The following is a 17,694-nucleotide window of genomic DNA, read 5'->3' on the forward strand; positions in this document are numbered from 1 at the left end:
CTGTTTAAGTATTACAGAGGTTACGGATTCAGTTCAATGTGTTATACATTTGCGCTGTACCTACATAAGCAAGTGTTACCTACATAGCAATTATAAGTTCAAGACCTTCATCATAATTCTGAGCTCCTATTTGCAACCTTACAATTTATCCATTGAAGGGGTCGATGCAAATCCTCCATCATTGCTCCCCATGAGTCCTCTCATTGTTTGGTGAGACGTTTATTCTCTCTGCTTAGATCTTCGTTTTACACCTCAAGATTTCCGAATTGTTTGCACTGCAGCCCCGACGTGAATTGCATTGATACTCTGCTGTTGGATTACTGCAGTAGCTGAGGCAAATTGACTCTGCAAATTCACAATTTTCTGTTTAATGTCTGAATCTATTTTCTGCAATTCTTCATTCTTAGCCGATTTTTTTTTTCAGTTCTGATATTTTATCCTCTAATTCTTTCTTGACCTTTGATTGACGTCCTCGGAAGTACGAAGCTGCACAGGTGACTAGACGCATCGTCTTACCGAGCTTCCATTTCTTAGCTTTAATGTGTTCATAAATAAAAGTGACCACATCCTTAAGGGATGCATTCGGATTCTTCCCGAGGCAATCTAGCAACTGTGTCTGCACTTGCGTTTCGTCCCATCTTTTTTCTATCTTTTTCTGATACTCTTCCAAGAGACACTCCTCCGGCATCTGAAAATTAATTATTTTTAAGCAAGCTTCCTTAATGAAGATAACAGTCACTAGCAGTTGACGTAAATCAACCTTACACAAGATTTGATCGGTGATCAAACGATCTGCCTTGCATCTGCTGGTGATACACAACAACTTGTTTTCAAATAGACAGAAAAAATTACAAGAGTTCCCAATTAACTTGATTATTGAGTATATTGCATTTTGTTCAATATCTCTTTGTTTTGTTCCTTCGTGGTCGCCAGATGTAGTTTTTATCCAATGAGCAGCTTTTTGCCGCTTTGCTAACTATAGCAATTCAACTATTTTCAGGGTATATATTTAATTCAAACTGGGAGACTCTTGTTCAGATCATACCAAATGCTTTTAATAGAGGTATAGTGAGTAAAAACAGTGTTTTATCAAGTAAATTACATTCTGTTACAAAAAGTAACACTAAACAAATTATAGTCGCAGCCTAATTCTCGATAACGTCCTCTCGAGCTGACCGTGGTGCCGACTCCTTATCTCCTGTTCGCTTGATTTGCACTGCCTTCTGAGTAGAAGAGCTGTTACCTTATACCATTTTTCTCCCATTCAAAAGCTGTGAAAATTTACAGCTGTTGTAGCCTTACAATAGATCATATTATCTATTGCCTTTGACTTTCTATGTTATCTCTATCTCCCTCCCTCTCTGTGGCACGAATCACTTCTCTGAGAACAATTATACAGACCATGGTCACACAGAATTCATTACTGAGCTTGGCTTTACAAAGATATGACAAGAACTGGTACGCAATGTATACCTTTATGTTATTGATTAATAATTTTGGCCTTGATCTTTCTATTTCTAAATGAAGCTTTATCAGCAGTTACAAAAATGGATAAAATAATAATGACTCAATTTAACGTGATGCTTTGTTCATGTGTGGACATGTATAAGTATGGTTATGTCGAAATGTTTGTTTATGTTGAGGTGTAAGTGTGTTTGAGTTTTCGTGTAACATTGTGTTTACATGTAAGTGTGTGTGTATGTTTTGTGTTAGTTTGCGTTTGGATTTATATGCATGTTCATGTTTGTGTAAGTGTGTTGAGGTGTGTGTTTTCCTGCAAGTGTATGGTTATGTCTCAATGTTGTTCATGTTTAGATGTAAGTCTGTGTGTGTATGTGTGTGTATGTTTCGTGTAAGTGTGTGTTTTGATTGATGCGTGTGTATAAGTGCAATAGTGTGTTTGCATGTAAGCGTGTGTGTGTTTTGTGTATATCTGTATTTGGATTGATGCGTTTGTTTACGAGTGTGTATGTGTTTTGTGCAAGTCTGTGTGTGGATTGACGTGTATATTTATCTGTGTGTAAGTCTGTTTGTGTGTTTTGTGTAAGTGTGTGTGTGGATTGATGTGTGTGTTTATGTGTGTGTAAGTTTGCTTTGTGCAAGTGTGTGCGTGGATAGATGTGTGTGTTTATATGTGTGTAAGTATGTATAAGTGTGTTTTGTATTAATGTGTGTGTGGATTGATGTATGTGTTGATATGTGTGTAAATGTATGTAAGTGTGTTTTGTGTTAGTGTGTGTCTGGATTGATATGTGTGTCTATGTTTTTGTAAGTGTGTATAAGTTTCAGTTGTGCAAGTGTACGTTTCGATTGACGTTTATTATTGCTATTGTTCAAAGTTTCAGAGAGTACCAATAACTGGATTTGACAATGATGGTTTTCATTATATTCTAGTTATGTATAATATTACGTGTCAGGTTGTTAGTATGTCTTTATATGTAAGTCTATGTGTGTTTATGTGTAATTGTGCACTTACACAAAAACACAAACTTATACAAAATCATCAAAACACTCACATGTGAACACACACAAACTCACTTTCACATGTATTCTCCTCCGCTCTGTGTAAATGTGTTCTGTGTGAGGCGCAATGTGACATCAGCCGAACGAATGCAACAATTCAACCGATGGGCTTCAGCAACATCAGGGACACAACTGTGAGAAACCCGCAGAGGATTCATTCACCAGTTTAGACATGGCCCATTAGAATTCAACATGTTAGTTTACAATTAACAGGGACTGTTGCACCCCCAACCCTATTTAAAAATATTACGTGGAATAAATAGCTATTTCAGAATATAATACTCATATGGAAAGTTTAAAATCTTTAGATCATGGGTTAGAACGTACGATGGCAACTTACTGCATTTCAAAGAGAGTGGTTCACTTCCCATCTCCCTGCGGGAGGGGCAGTGGAGGTTACATGAATTACACGTTTCCCTTTCTCCTCTCGCTGGTGCGTGTGAGAGGTACAGTGAGTTAAAATTACCCTTTACTCCCTCTCAGCTGAGGTTACCTTCAGGAATCCTGTAATGAGAGAACTCCACCCAGTTTCTAACTCATGCTGTATCTGAGCTGGGAGCGCTGGCTGTACAAGCCTTGGGAACGAGATCCGCAAACACCCTATTTCAGATAAACAGCCCTCACATTGGCCAAAATAGGAAACATAATTAATTGTAAAGGCTGTGTGTTTAACTCACGGTTGGAAGAAAAGCCCTTTATTGTTTTTTATTCAAGTACTGAAATGCAATCGAGACATTCTCATTGACAAGAATGTCGAAGAAAGCAATAAAGAAAGGCAAGATCGATTACAAAGATAAACTTGCGCAAAACATGAAAACGGATAGTAAAAGCTTTTACAGATATGTAAAACGGAAAAGAGTGACTAAAGTAAATGTTGGTCCCTTAGAAGATGAGAAGGGAGTTTTAATAATGGGAAATGTGGAAATGGCTGAGAGCTTAAACAATTATTTTGCTTCGGTCTCCACAGTGGAAGACACAAAAACCATGCCAGAAATTGCTGGTCAAAGGAATGTGGGAAGGGAGGACCTTGAGACAATCACTATCACTAGGGGGGTAGTGCTGGACAGGCTAATGGGACTCAAGGTAGACAAGTCCCCAGGTCATGATGAAATGCATCCCAGGGTATTAAAATCGATGGCGGAAGTTATAGCAGATGCATTCGTTATAATCCACCAAAACTCTCTGGACTCTGGGGAGGTACCGGCGGATTGGAAAGAAGCTAATGTAACACTTCTGTGTAAAAAAAGAGGGCAGACAAAAGGCAGGTAACTATAGGCCGGTTAGTTTAACATCTGTAGTGGGGAAAATGCTTGAAACTATCATTAAGGAAGAAATAGCGGGACATCTAGATTGGAATAGTGCAATCAAGCAGACGCAGCATTGATTCATGAAGGGGTAATCATGTTTAACTAATTTACTGGAATTCTTTGAGGAGTTAACGAGCATGGTGGATAGAGGTGAACCGATGGATGTGGTGTATTTAGATTTTCAAAAGGCATTCGATAAGGTCCCACACAAAAAGTTACTGCAGAAGATAAAGGGACACGGAGTCAGAGGAAATGTATTAGCATGGATAGAGAATTGGCTAGCTAACAGAAAACAGAGAGTCGCGATGAATGGGTCCTTTTCGGGTTGGAAATCGGTGGTTAGTGGTGTGCCACAGGGATCGATGCTGGGACTACAACTGTTTACAATATACATAGATGACCTGGAAGAGGGGACAGAGTGTAGTGTAACAAAATTTGCAGATGACACAAAGATTAGTGGGAAAGCGGGTTGTGCAGAGGACACAGAAAGGATGCAAAGAGATTTAGATAGGTTAAGCGAATGGGCTAAGGCTTGCCAGATGGAATACAATGTCGGAAAGTGTGAGGTCATCCACCTTGAAGAAAAAAAACACGCAAAGGGAATATTATTTGAATGGGGAGAAATTATAACATGCTGCGATGCAGAGGGATCTGGGGGTCCTTGTCCATGAATCCCAAGATGTTAGTTTGCAGCTGCAGCAGGTAATCAGGAAGGCGAATGGAATGTTGGCCTTGATTGCCAGAGGGATGGAGTACAAAAGCAGGGAGGTCCTTCTGCAACTGTATAGGGTGTTGGTGAGGCCGCACCTGGAGTACTGCGTGCAGTTTTGGCCACCTTACTTAAGGAAGGATATACTAGCTTTGGAGGGGGTACAGAGTTGATTCACGAGGCTGATTCAGGAGATGAGGGGGTTACCTTATGATGATAGATTGAGTAGAGTGGGTCTTTACTCGTTGGAGTTCAGAAGGATGAGGGGTGATCGATAGAAACATTTCAAACAATGACAGGCATACACAAGATAGAGGCAGTGGGGTTGTTTCCACTGGTCGGGGAGACTAGAACTAGGGGGCAGAGACTCAAAATACGAGTGAGCCAATTTAAAACTGAGTTGAGAAGGAATTTCTTCTCCAACAAAGTTGTGAATCTGTGGAATTCTCTGCAAAGGGGAGGAATTGAGGATAGCTCATTGAATGTATTCAATTCACAGATAGATAGATTTTTAACCAATAAGGGAATTAAGGGTTATGGGGAGCGGGCGGGTAAGTGGAGCTGAGTCCAAGCCCAGATCAGCCCTGATCTTGTTGAATGGCGGAGCAGGCTCGAGAGGCTAGATGGCCTTCTCCTGTTCCTAATTCTTATGTTCTTATGTTCTTATGACGTTGTCCATCAGAACAAGGGAAATGCTTTACCACTGGATTTATTGACGGTTCTGTTGGTGATTATCAATGGGATCACTTCATGTCCCACCACACAGGAGTGAGAGTCGCCGCTGGCCCATTCCTTGGCTGCAATGGATAGCAGGCTGTACATGAAGAAGGAGCTGCTGCCGTTCTCCGCCATCACCTCGGTGTTCTTGTAGTTGCCGTAATCCACCAGTTTATCATTGACGGTCCTTTTGACGAAGATCTCTCGGGGGGAGAAACCTCTCACTAAGCAGGTGAGGCTGACCAACCTCTGAGCAGAGACTTCTTCTGCTGAGGGCAGGAGGACAGACATGGCCGGTTCCCGCGGATCTTTCGCTGTAGGACAGTTACAACAAAGGCCAATGAACTGGATAGTTCCAGAGACAATGGGGGAATTTCAACCCAATACAGCGGGCGGGTTGTGGGCGTGGAGGTTGTTAAATTGGTAAAAATCAGAATCCCGACCTCAACTCGCCTACTTCCAGTTGTAATATTACATTTGAGTAATATATTTAAATGAGATTGGAATCCTCTATTTTAACCACCATTTGGTGTTTAACTGTCGCTGGTCCGGCTTGACAAACTGTGTAAATCTCAGCAGTTACAGCAAGGCGGGGATTGCTGCGCCCAGCTGGTAATTGCCCTTACACCGACCTCCTGGATCCAGGGTCCCTGCCTAACCCATCGCCCGCGATCCGCGACCTCCTCACTCGGCTTCCAATCCTCCCGCTTTCACTGGTGGCCTGTGAGACCAACGCCCACAACTCGCCTTCCTCATTTAAATTCAGCCATTTTCCGATGGTTAGATGTGAGAGAAATGGACACTGCATTGCATTTTAACGTTTTACCTTTTCCCCTCTGTTGCCTCTCTGGTTTTCCATCCCTTATCAGAGGGAACGTGATCTTTCTCTCTGAAATCTTGAAGCGTTGGACTGGAAAATGACATAGAATTTAATGCACAGAACGAGGAGATTTGGCCAACTGGTCTATGCCGGTGGTTGTGATCCACACAAGCCTCCTCCGAGCCCACTTCATCTAAACCTAATAATATACCCTTCTATTTCTTTCTCGCTCATGGACTTATCCAGTTTCCCCTAAAATACATAATCTCAGGTCCCAGAGTGCTGAGTTGGTGGAATTACCAACCTGAATGATCAGAGTAACCATTAAACACTTTATATAATCAATTGGCCCTTGCACACGCATCGAAATTGTCGCAGTTTCTCACTTATTGCAACAATCTCCCCGCTCACCCTTTTCCTTGTGGCTGGAATCTCTGAGAGGAATCGGCATATCCTGATGGCTCACCACGCAGTAGAACTTATCCCCACTCAGCCAGTCTTTTGTCGAGATGTTTAAGTTGCTGATCACACTGTTGGGATCCTCTCTGGGTTGGACGGCAATCTCTGATTTCAAAGTCTCGTTTTTTCGGGTCCAGGTCACGGTGAGCCCATAAGGAGCGTCAGACACGACACACGTTAAGGTCACCGTCGCCTCCAGTAAAACCTGTTCCAATTACGGTGGGCGAAGAGTGATTTTTAATCGCTGCATGGGACATCCACTGCGAAACAGGAATGAAAGTCAGGAAAAGCCGCATCTTCAGAATCAGGACACCAATAATTAGCCTTAACTCTTTCAAGGGGAAATTCTCACTTTTGAGATATCAACCTCTCGCTATTGCTTGAACACCGTCGTTATGGAAGGACAATGAATTGGCAACAATTCCGGGAGGTCTGTAATATTTCCTGTGTATTTGAGCCAGAGCCACCTGTAATGGGCTATGAAACAAATACCTGGCGTAAAATGGGAATACATTGGGACGCAATTGTGATAGGCACTGAATAGCGCTCTTTCTGAAATCCTTTGCTCCTTTACGCCCGTCTATAGATTATTGCACCCAAGTGCATCTCCACTGGTTATAATGGCTGAAGCCCGAATAGCCCAAGTTCAAGAGGTCTACACTAGCATTATACTTGTTCAAAACCAGTGTCAAATTAATTTCAGGATTTATAGGACAACAGGAAACAAAGTTAAGTTTCTAGTCTTTTGCTGCTATTTTTGTTGCGATGAAAATGTGCACGAACCAGTCACACCCCCCGTCAGAGAAGAAGTGCAAGTTCCGGAGAATGGAGTTGCAAGGAATCTTTTGTGGTGGGGCATCATTTGTAATGATGTAAGGTAGTTTGTTAATATCTGTAATTACTGAACATTTATCATGTCTGGTGAGAGAGATTCAGAAAGCACTATGACCTCAGGGCATTAATAGTAACATAGGAATAGGAGAAGGCCATTCAGCCCATCCATTCTGTCCCGCCATCTAGTTAGATCATGGCTGATCAACACTCAACACCATCTTCACGCCTTGGTTATGTAACCCATGATAACCTTGCCGAACAAAAATCTATCAATTTCAGTTTTCAACTTTTCAATTGAAAGCAAGTGTCAGCAGCTTTTGGGGAGGGAAATCCCGACTTGCACTATTCTTCCTGTGAGAAAATCCTTTCTGACATCACCTCTGCACGGCCTAACTCTAATGTTAAGGTTCTGCTACTTGTTGTGGACTCTCACATCAAACTAAATAAATGTTTCTATAACTAATCGATACAATTCCATTTATCAACTTAAACACGTCAATTGTATCATCTCTTGACGTTCTATACTCACCACCTGATCATTTTACATTGTTAGCCCCGGTATAATTCGGGTAAACCTGCAGTTTAGCACCTCCACGTATATCCTTCCTCAGGTGCGGAGCCCAGAATTGGGCTCAGTACTCTGAATAGGGTAGATGCCCATTCTTGCAGTGGGTTCCTGGACAGTTAGCATTAAAGGATTCCAGACTCCTATTGCCATTCCGTATATGATCAGCCAAGTCAGGATATACCTGAGACTAAGGACACTTCACTCACTGCCTGACACCAGAGCAAGGGGAAAGCTTCTTTGGCGAGGATAATAAATCCTGAGCAATGAGGAATCCTGAACCAGAAGATCGTGGGTTGAAGTCTCACTCCAGTTATTTGATCACAGTATGTAAGCTGAGTCTCTCAGTGCAGTACTGGGGGCGTGGTGCATTGTCGGAGGTGCCGTATTTCGGATCATGTGTTAAACCAAGAATCCGTCTAGCCTCTCAGGTGGAGGTAAAAGTTCCCCTGGAATTATTTCAATGAAAAGCAGAGGAGTTCTCCCTGGTGTCCTGGGAATATTAATACCTCAAGAAATAACACTAAACAAAAAAAATAGTCGTTATCACACTGCTGTTTGTGGGAGCTTGCTGTGCACTAAATGACTGCCGCACTTTATACATTACAACTGTGACCACATTTCACAACTTAATTCATTGCCTGGCAAGCGCTTTGGTTCAGTCTGTGGTCGCTGAAGGCGCTGTATAAAGGCAACATTGTATCGCAAGAATACACAAACTGCATGATTGGAAATTAGGAATATTCCTCTGCTTTCTACTAATTTCAATCAAAGTCCTGACTGAGATCAACGCTCAGAATGGTCTGGAACCTCCCTGGATTGTGCCTCTTACCCTGAGATCTGCTGAAGTTACGGCTTTGTGTGCCCCATTCATGAGTGACCTGGCAGGTGTAGACCGAGCCGGTGAACCATTCCCTGTCGGGGAGTGTCAGCCGACTGGCCGTCAAAACGTTTCTGTTCATCTCAAAGGCGGGAGAGGTGGTGAAGCCCGAATCCAGGAGTTGTTCACTCTTCAGCCAATTCACGGTCAGTGACTTTGGCCTTAATTCGATGATTAAACACATGGCGCTTGCATATCTGCTGCTGATGATTTGTTCAGTGGAGCTTAGCAAGAGGAGAACAATTGGAGGAACGATGATCCGTTCAGGACGTTTACGAGAAGGCATTTTATTGGCATTGCTTGTAAAATAAATGATTAAGAAATGCAAAGTGTCCTTATATTTTAACAAGTTCTTTGCTGTCAGATTCACACTAACCTGGCATTTGAAGAGAGCAAGATTGTGCACAGTATACTCAGTGTAATATGCAGACCAGAACTGTGCATAATATTCTAAGTGCGATATGGGGACCAGAACCATGCACAGTATTCTAAGTGTGATAGGGAGACCAGAGCTGTGCATACTATTCTAAGTATGATATGGAGACCAGAACTTCACACAGTATTCTAAGTATGAGAAGGAAAGCAGAATTGTAAACAATATTCTAAATGTGATAAGGAAACTAGAACTGTGCACAGTATTCTAAGTATTATATGGAGACCAGAACTATGCACAGTACTCTAACTGTTGTCTAACCAAGTTTCTATACAAGTTGAACATAACTTCTCACCTTATCACAGTTTGCCCTGTATCTCACATCATTAACCTGACATTGTGATGTTCCACACCGATCCACCACGTCGAACCTCGCAGCAAATTGTGCTGCTCCCCAACTCGGACTCGGTGATGGTTAACTGGCTGCTCAGTGTGTAGGCTCAATTCTTTTTGATCAATGACGGGTAGATCTTCAATCCAGTGGTGATCGGCTCTTTATCTTCCTTCCAGAAAAGTCTGATGATGTCAGGGGAGTAGTCCATCACCAAACAGCCCTACGTGATGGAGCCATCGGTGCTGGGTTGTTCACAGGAGGCGAACAGGGGGCAGAGGGTGGGGGGAGACCGTGTTACTGGGAAGGAATGGCCCATTGAACAAGTTAGACTCTGTAATCCGTGCTTATAAAAGAAATAAACAAATCGAAATTTGACTGCAGAATAAACTAATTCCACCATTTCTCCATCAAAGACTACACAGGCATTTGAGCTTCTGTCAGTTCTATCGTAAGCACTTGTCAATGCGCTGGTCAGGAACGCACCTCTCTATCACCGAGCTCTATCACATTACACAAGAACCTTTGCACAACTCGTCAATAAAGACGCCTTCATTGGATCATACAATAGCAAAACAGAGAAATGTTCCTGTTATTTCGGCCTGCATTTATTTCTCAATCAGCACCATTTCATGTCCTTTATTTAATTGCAGTTTGGGGAAATTTGCTCTGTGCACGTTGCCTGCGGTTTATCAGTACAAAACAACAGTGACTGCACTTCAAAGTAACATCGGAATTCCTGCTTCGGACGTTAGCAAAAAACCCTCCAAACTTGCCTACCACATAATTCAACAGGTAGCATTTCCATAGTCTAGTTTCTAAGATGCAAGTTGTAAATGAACCGCGATTGAGTCGAATTTATTCCTTATTTTCACAGCATTTGAGGGAGAGCGATGTCTTTCAGCGCACTGTGATCTGAGCTCTATTCCATCCTATTATATGCATGTCTCTTGAGTAGCCTGCTTCCTGCCACTCAATTAATAATCCGAATAAAATACCATTCCAAAATCCGATTAATTTGAAGTTACTCCTTAAATGGCCCGTTTCAATTCCCATTGTTGTTCTTGTTGTATAACAATGACATGGACTTGGTTACAGGGAATACAATTTCGAAGTTCAAAAATAATGCAAAACCTTGCAACGTAGAGAATAGTGAGCATGATAGCAGCAGACTCCATGAGGAGACAGATGGACCAGTGAAATAGGCTGGGACAGGGCAATTACAATTAAATGCGAATCATTGAGAAGCGATGCAGATTGGGTGGAAGTTGGAGAGGCAGTATAATCTAAATAGTATTATTTTGAGGGGATGCACGAATAGAGAGATCTGGATGTACATATTCACAAATCTTTGAAGATGGCAGGGCAAACTGGTAAGGCTGTTAGGAAAGCGTATGGGATACTTGACTTTGTAAATGGGGCATTCACTACAAAATCAAGGTGGTTATGCTAAACTTACAGATCACGTGTTAGGCTTCAGCTGGACTATTGCGTACAATTTTGTAACCACAATGTAGGAAGGATGTCAAGCCCTTGGGGAGTGTAAAGGGAAGGCTTTTAGCTGGATGATGCCAGGGATGGGGTCTTCAGTTATGTCGAAAGATTGGAGAAGCTGGGATATTCTCCTTAGTGCAGAGGTTAAGAGGAGACCTAAGAGAGATATTCAACATTATGTCAGGTTTTGATATACTAACTCGGGAGAAATTGTTCCGCTGGAAAATAGGTGGGTAACCAAATGTCGCAGTTTTAAAATAATTGTGAAAAGATCAGAAGGTAAAATTCAGGTGATTTTTTTCACACAGAGGGTTGGTAATTTCAGGAATGCTCCAGGCAGTATCTCCTGTACGTCAGGAGGACTCATTTGCACGTTTATAATGTTAACTCTGGGGAGTTGGACTAAATTGGACAGCTCTTTCAGAGCCGGCACAGGCACAATGCCTGAATGGCCTCTTTCAATGCTGTGAGATGCTATCAGTCTACACGAGTCAGTGGGAATAGTTCTTCTAGATTTCATGGAAGGAAACACTTCATATTTTCGATACCTCTACCAGATCTTTTTTTATTGTTCGTTATAATGAAAGAGGATATTTAAAATAAAGGGATCTTATGAATCTGACGCAAATTAGTCAATCGCATGCTGTTAGAAAGGCTTAAATTCATTGCGAATGATGACGTATTGCAGGTTGACTCTCTCTCTTTAAATGTTTCACAGAATTGCAGCCCAGTGACTGTGTGCCTTGTGTTGTGACCCAGGCTATTAGCTGCATCTCGTCACAGTTTGTCCCTGCCTTTAACCTTCTCAGGAAGAATTGGACAACATAATGTTTCTAAACATGAGGTCCCCATGACGGTTATTTGAAGTGGGAGTCTCGATATTCTCTATTTTAATTGTGGAAATAACTTGTAACCTCCCATCAGATCAGAACAGGCGCTGCTTTCTGGAGCGTTATTCACTTCCTCAAACTGTTTGTTCTGAAAGTGAGCTGAGGATCAGGCCAATCATGTTCATTAGTAATCTGATGCTCAAAATGTTCAAACATTAATAACTCATTAAAAATTGGGCATTTTTTCAGAAAGAATATAAACATCAAAGAAAGTGCGCTTTTTAATCTGGGCAATGGGACGAATTATTGTATATATCTGGCACGAGCAGTTTATCTGCTATCTGTTAGTCGCAGATAACGGTGACTAGAACACTGCCTGACCAAGCACTCTCAGGTCAGATACAGCACGGATAAGAGAGCAAAGCTCCCGCTATGCTGCCGTGTGGTCAGGACAGGTATAGCAAGTGTTGCACACAGAGTAATATGTTATCTATACTATCCCGTCAAACATTCCCAGCTCAAGTACTGCAGAGATGTGCTACGAAATGTCTCCCCATAAAATGTGTTATCAAATTGACCGATTAATTAAGCACAATTATGACGAGTACAAAGAAAAGCTTCCAATACACTCTCCCATTAAAGCGCACCACCCCTCCAAAGCTCTGATTAAATAGAAGATAATTCTATATTGAAGGACGCAATTAAGTTCCACGTCCTTGTAAAGAAAAGTTTAAATACTGATTAAAGCTATCTCTGCAATGTCCCATCAAGCACTGCCAGATAAGATAACGCACGGGTTAGTTGCAGAGTAAAGCTTCCTATCAAACACTGTCAGGGCAGGTACAACCGGGTTAGAAACTGATTAAAGCTCCTTCGACTGTCTCACCGTAGTGTTTCGGAACTGCTCCTTCTGACTGTCACAATCTGGGTTACTGATCTCATTTCTACGGCGACTCCTCAACCTTAAAGTCAATCTTTCACGTTTCTCACATTTACCAGTTTCTTAAATAACTGAATTAAGTGACACTCCCCGCAATACAGGATCACTACCCCGAAGGTTTACAACCCGTCAGGAGGACTCCTGATTCTCACACAGTGAGCATGCGCACAGAAACAGAACAGACACAAACGGTGCAACAAGGGTGCTCCAGGCAGAGAGAGACCAGTTCAATCTGTTAATTTCAATGAAGTTGTTTGATTTCTAGTTTATTTCTTGTCAATTTCCAACCAACTCAACGCTGCAGATTCTTTGAAATTAATGTGATATTAATTTGAGAGACTCTTCAACATCCAGCCATTTCCCCATCTCTGTCAACTATCTTGTAAACCGTGCAAAGATTAACTTCCCTGAAAGCAAGTATCTGGAAATAATTCACATTCCACGGGAATTTTCTGCCCGTCACACGGGACTCGGTGACAGAGTAAGAATGTCGCAATCCAGGAGACATATACAGTGATACCTAATCACCCACTGATTTTATATGTTTTCATCAGTAAATATAACCTGTAATATCATCGCGGCAAAACAGGAAATTAATTCACTAAAATCTGCAGCGACACCTTGTCGAACTCAGCACAGCCGAGTTATCAATGCATTGTTTTCTAAATTAATTTATGAATGAATTAAACATTATCTCCAACCCTTGAAATGTTGCAATAATTGTAATACTGACCAGTATGCAAAACAATTGTAAGGGCTCGCTTACGTTTTAATGAATTAGCACTTATGTTACATTCTAATTTAATGTTCATGTTAGCTGAATATTGAAAATAATCTGAGTGCCAGTCTGGCCCTTCCTCCTCAGAAGCATACCTACCTGGAACTTTTGAAATTAAATTAATGTGCTTGAATTTCAGCCATACACATACAAGTAATTATTAATAATTTTAAAACCTTTTCTGCCTGATAACTTGTGATATATTATGGTTTACTTAACTTACCATAACAATTAATCAATATTACAATATTAAGCAGCATATTAATACATAACTACTCATAAATATACTTTATTTTTACTTAAATGGAATCAAATTTGAATAATTGACAATAATCACGCATTTCTACTATTGTCCCGCTCTCGACCGACACCTTTTTAAACTCTGCATATTTCTAATATCGCATAATCTGCGTCTATTCGCAGAGAATATTTCACATGATGGATTTGGGTGTGGACTAATTTAAATAGTTCTCTGTCCAGCCGGGGTCACAACTCCGATGGGCTGTAAACCGCTTGTTTACTAATGCTGGAATCTCGAGCTGAAATATTCTCCTCAACCTTAATCCCCAAAAAAGTTTTTATTAATTAAAATATATCCTTGCAGTTTGCAGTCAGTAGCAGAGCCTCCGCTACTTAATAACACAGACAATCTTTTAAAGTTCATAGAAACATAGAAAATAGCTGCAGGAGTAGGCCATTCAATGAGTTCATGGGTGAACACTCCAGTTATTCACAAAATGCCCGTAAGTTAATGATTAAATATATTCTGCTACTTCTTGAAAATAGTTTCAAGAATGGTCAGTGTAAAACTAGAGGATAACAATTCATTCAGACCATCTGGGGCACTGAAACTGAATGAGCAAATGGAGGAGAGACTTTGTTCATCAATTTAATATTAATAAGAATTAAACATAGCACTCAGATATGATTTGTGCTTTGTCTACCGTTCTATTCCGCATACAGCAGCGTTTTGGGAGATAGGATTTTGTATCAAATTCGAAATCAGATGAACCTTTTGTAAGTAAATTAATCTGCTTGAATTTCAATGGATTATTTGCTTTCTCCAGCCATACGCAGTCGGAACCTGCCTTGAATTTCAATATAATTACATGAACAATTATTTGACTGCCAGCGATGCCTCTCTCTCAGCTTTTGTTCTTGCAAAGTGTTCGAGATTAACTTAGTGATAATTTTATCAAACAACACACAATATTGATTCAATAACAAATTTCGGCTACACAGTGAGAATGTCACACCCCGGCAGATATATTAAATTGACAAAATGCAATTTGCAACACGGCTTCAAGTTATAATTAATTGCACTCAGTCATTCATCTGTGTAAACAGGAGGTAGCAAGTAATTGAACTCCCGACTCAAACTGAACACAGCGGTGGAATCAGTATGTTGTTAATGAAATAATTGCAGGCATAATTAACAACTGTATCCAGCCTCTAAATGTTTCTGCTTCCCTTAATGGTGCCCAGTGTAGAGCAGGATTTTTGAAGGTGAATAATATTAAGTAAATGAACATTGGACTTATAGCATATTTTAATAACATTCGGAGATATTATTGCATTATAATCGGTTGGTTAATAGTAATTTAATTCAACTACAACCTGAATAAGTTAATTATGTAGATGGCAACTAGTTACATTTCACATATTAAAATACCAGCATCGTCAACATAGATTAATAGTTGAATATATAATTATCACTTCAATAATTGTGATTTTAAAATACCTTTCAATGATTTCTGATGTCTAAACCCGTCCTGTTCTTTGCCTACCTACTGTTTTCAAACAGTTTCAAAATACATATCGTGTTTGGATTCGATCAGAAACCTGCTGCTACCCGCTGTCACCGATATTAAACATTGTAGAAACGCCAAACAGCTTCACAAATTCTAAGTATTCTGAGTAACACAGGCACGAACTCTCCTCAGAAGATCAACACTAAATCACGTCGCTGAGGGGCGGAATCCCTCGACAGAACCTTTCATGGAGCAGATCCGTAATTCTATAAACCCTTTCAGCAGAATCAAATATATCATTGCAAAAAAATCTCATTACACAATCACCGAACCCGCCTCACACTGAAATAACTAATGATTGAATTCAACAGAAATATAAAATACTGACAGAGAATTGTGATTAGATGGATCATGTTAAATACATTAATTTTGATAGTATAGCATATTTAAATAATAATTGGTGATATTACTACGTTATAATAATGTTAATTTAAATGTGTTCCAGCTGGAAATATGTTAATTTTTCAGTTCTTAATTACAGCTCACGTATTGAATCTGATCATTCGGGAACATTCGGTCAGGAGATGACAATGTAATTTTCATGATAAAACTTAAAATTCCTTAAGGGTATTTACTGATCACTAAGCTTTCTGCTTTGTGCCTACAATGTTCTTTTAAACACATTCAAACACAATGTTTGCATTCGATCAGAAAAACTGCAGCAATCATGGGTCACCAAGATTAAACATTGCAGAAACGTCAAACAGTGTAATAATCATTAAGTATTTAAAGTAACCTAGACACACAGTCTCGTCAGCAAATAAATACCAAATCACATCAACAACATTTTCTGTGGAGAAACAGTTGAATTCTGTAATCACTTTGCAGCAGAATCACATTGAACATTGCAAAAAATCTCAAAACAAAATCCACCGAACCCAAGTTTCAGTGAACAAAGTAATTATTAAAATAAACAAAAATATAAAATAAAGACACAAATACAAGTGTTACTGAATCAGTGAATGCTCCTTACCTGCAGTCACCTTCACCATGGTCCCTTGTCCCCAGTAGCCCATTGCGTAACACAGTGAGACACGTTGTGTCAAATACTCCGGCGGACTGTTAACTGTAAAATACAGAGATTAAATTCCACACAGCTCTAAAAACCCGATTCCGACTCTCGTAAGAGTGAATCAGCGAGATATTTCATTTTTTACCGTTCATTATATTTACAAAAATGATTGGAATACTTCTGAAGCATCTGTGCATTTTCAACATGGCAATCAATAGTAATAAAGAAGAAAACTGTTACACATTTAAATATATATATATATATATAACTTATTTCTAATTATTTTTATTTAAGCCTCAGTTCCTTCGACGCTCCTGGCGTGGTAATGGTCGCAGGTTTGAGCAAACTCCCTGTCTGGGGTTTTTGTATGGAGAGCTCGCTCTGTATTTCACCGTGACCCACTCCCGTAGTCCTTCCTTGCACAGTAATAGATGGCGGTGTCTTCGCTCCTCATGTTCTTCATGTCCAACGTGAAGATGTTGTTTGAAGTGTCTTTGGATACAGTAAATCGGCTATCAATCCCTGGGACGTTATTCTTGTTCGATGGAGTGTAATAGTAAACCAGCCACTCCAGCTCCTGTGCGGGAACCTGGCGGACCCAGTTCATGTTATATCCGCTAAGATCGAACCCGCTGGTTTACAGGTCAGTCTCAGGAAGCCTCAGGAAATCCTGGTCTTTGCCTCGGGCTGAGTCAACACCACATCCGACTGGACACCTGTAAAAATAATCAAAATACCCTGAGGATCAATCCTCGAGAAATGATTCCTGACTCTGTAAAATTCCAGAGAGAGACTTTCACTGAGACAGTAACAATGAGAGAATTGGACAATAAAATCTACACACGGGAAAGTAAAGCCAGCAACAGAACGAAAGCAATCGCCGACCTCATCCTCATGGCAATGTGTGGTGACTGGTTCCGGCAAGAACTCACTGAGCAAACCCACTCCCAGACTGTTGTATTGCGCTCCCAGTGGCCGGCAGCTAAATACCCGGGTGATGGGGGCGAGGTGAAAGGCGCCACCCATTGATTCCCTGATAGAAGCGTTTTCTGGATCCACGTCACTCCTTCCACATCACCAACAGAATGGACTCACATCTGGACTGTAAATTAAATCCGTTTATTCCTCACTCTTTCACAGGGGATGTAAATCTTTGAGAATGAATTACCTAATCAGGATCTAAAGACACTGCCAGTTTGTGCTTTTACATCTCCCGCTATCTATCCATGCAACTGTACCAATAAAGTATCC

At 40.7% G+C, this 17,694-nt stretch overlaps 1 pseudogene; it reads right to left on the bottom strand.

Moving 5' to 3' along the window:
• Positions 1–403: 403 nt before the first annotated feature.
• Positions 404–17,333, bottom strand: LOC139247008 (Ig heavy chain C region-like; annotated as a pseudogene).
• Between the last annotated feature and the right edge of the window lie 361 nt (positions 17,334–17,694).

This window comes from Pristiophorus japonicus, unplaced genomic scaffold (assembly GCF_044704955.1).
Source record: "Pristiophorus japonicus isolate sPriJap1 unplaced genomic scaffold, sPriJap1.hap1 HAP1_SCAFFOLD_251, whole genome shotgun sequence".
NCBI lineage: Eukaryota > Metazoa > Chordata > Chondrichthyes > Pristiophoridae > Pristiophorus > Pristiophorus japonicus.